At 39.5% G+C, this 2,500-nt stretch overlaps 1 long non-coding RNA gene across 1 annotated transcript in view; it reads right to left on the reverse strand.

Annotated features, from left to right (window-relative positions):
• LOC106873823 (uncharacterized) overlaps positions 1 to 2,500 on the reverse strand; it is a 6,240-nt gene that overhangs the window by 2,760 nt on the left and 980 nt on the right. Inside the window, exon 2 of the long non-coding RNA XR_001409925.2 lies at positions 876 to 983. This is a non-coding gene — a long non-coding RNA (uncharacterized LOC106873823). The remainder of the gene's footprint in view (positions 1 to 875; positions 984 to 2,500) is intronic.

Below are 2,500 nucleotides of genomic sequence, written 5' to 3' on the forward strand. Positions count from 1 at the left end.
TATATATATATATATATATATATATATATATACATACATACATACATATATATATACATACATATGTATGTATATATATGTATATATATATGTATATATATATATATATATATATATATATGTACATACATACATACATACACACACACATGCACATATATATATTCTTATATATATTGTGAAATTAGCATGCAAGTGGCTGAGTACTCCACAGACACGATGCATTCTCTTAACATAGTTCTCAGGGAGATTGAGCATGACACGGAAAGTGACAAGGCTGGACCCTTTGAAATACATGTACAACTCGTTTTTACCAGCTGAGTGAATTGGGGCAACGTGAAATAAAAGGGTTTTGCTCAAGGACACGATTAGCCAGGAATTGAACCCACGACTTTATGATCGCAAGTCGAATGCTCTAACCACAAAGCCACACGCCTTCACTGATAGAATAAATACCAGACTTAAAATAAGGGTTAGGGTTTAGGGTTTGGGGTTAGGGTTGATTCATTCGACTAAACCTTTAAACAAGCAAAAGGTGTGTGTTTGTGTGTGTGTGTGTGTGTGTGTTGAAATTTTATGGGGGAGAGGAACAGTGGATTACATCGACCCCAGTGATTCAGTGGTATTTAATTTATCGACCCTGAAAGGATGAAAGGCAAAATCGATTTCAACGGAATTAGAACTCAGAACATAAAGACGAACGAAAAGCTGCTCAGCATTTTGTCCGGTGTGCCAACGATTCTGCGAGCTCGCTGCCTTGGAATATCGGAATATTAAATATATGAAAATATTTGTATATTGGAATAATAGCAGAATATCAGGAGATAAGAATGTTCAAAAAATCTTGGAATGTCCGAAATAAGGGATGCACTGACCTGTGGAACGTTGTGTCCTTGAGGATTTTGGGTTAATCGACCGAAACATGGCAAAAAGAAACACATGGCATCGATTTGATTCTGATCACTTGTTCCTGAAAAGATTGTCTGAAAACGAAGATACAGATTTAGAAAGGGCGGAGTAGAAGAGGGATAGTGTGAGGATGGGGAGAGTTGTTTAGAGGGAATGAAGGGGGGGGGGAAGGAGGGGGAAGATGGAAAGAAGATGTGTGGAGAGAAAGATCGAGATTCATGCAAGACAATCTTTCGCTAAAAGTCTGTGACGACATGAGCGAATGTGTGACGCTGTGTCTGTCTGCTCGGCGGGGCTGAACGGTCAAATACACACTTGCACACACACACCCACTCACAATTGACCGATACCGAAACATTACCATATTAACTACATTTTATTATAGACACACCACCGATAGTCTAGAACCTCTTATAATCCGTACTAATCTACTCTAATGCACTGATACCCGTAGTTCATTAAATTATTTTAAGTGAATTTAATTTTTGTTTAATTTAGAGAGTGTCAACTGAGGTGACCTTCCCTTGTTCGGAAAAATGTGGGCATCTCATGGACTTCACAAGAATATGTAAAAGTGACATTTGAGATACTTTATTTACATTATTTACATTTGACAAATATTTGTCCTCATCTTGTTTGTTGTTAACACAATGTTTCGGCTGATATACCCTCCAGCCTTCATCAGGTGTCTTGGGGGAAATTTCAAACCTGGGTTCTCATTCCTAAGGTATATTTCGATGTTATTATTATTATTATTATTATTATTATTATTATTATTCAGGTCACTGCCTGGAATCGAACTCGGATTCTTGAGTGAAGGAGGTTAAGAGCACGGGATATTAAAAAAGGTTGAGAACCATTGATCTAAGGTGTGTTTTAAACACCAGCTGGAAATCTATACCTGGCAAGAACTGGAAACTGGCACTCCGTCGGTTACAATGATGAGTGGTCCAGTTGATCCAACGGAACAGCCTGCTCGTGAAATTAATGTGTAAGTGGTTGAGTACTCCACAGACACGTGTACCCGTAACACAGTTCTCAGAGAGATTCAGCATGACACAGAATGTGAAAAGATCAGTCTTTGAAATACAGGTACTACTCATTTTTTACCAGCTGAACGAACTGGAGAAATGTGAAGTAAAGTGTCTTGCTGAAGGACACAATACGTCATCGCGAATCGAACTCACGACCTTGCAATCGTGAGCCGCATACCCTAACCACTAAGCCACATGCCTTCATGGAGCTCTGGAAAAGATTGGCTGGCTCAGTATGAAAGCTCGCTTCAATGCCATCCGTTTTGGGTGCTTTTAGGCTTTGGAATCGATTCCTTCATGGAGAATAAGGCCTTGATAATAAATGTTCCCAGCACGAACTGAAAAAAAGATTCCATGGCGTCTTCTGTTTCGCTTGGTAGGTCTGTCATTACAGGTGGGTCCCTATAGATTCAGAGATGGGTGCAATAGTAAAGATTTACCCAAAGTACCAGTAATAGTTGAGGGGATAGGTAGTGACCATGTGGTAGACTGGGTGGGCTGGAGGTAGCGGTGGGAAGTATTGTACCCTCTGTCGTTTTTACATCATGTAAATGCTG

Source organism: Octopus bimaculoides, chromosome 24, assembly GCF_001194135.2.
Source record: "Octopus bimaculoides isolate UCB-OBI-ISO-001 chromosome 24, ASM119413v2, whole genome shotgun sequence".
Classification (NCBI taxonomy): domain Eukaryota; kingdom Metazoa; phylum Mollusca; class Cephalopoda; order Octopoda; family Octopodidae; genus Octopus; species Octopus bimaculoides.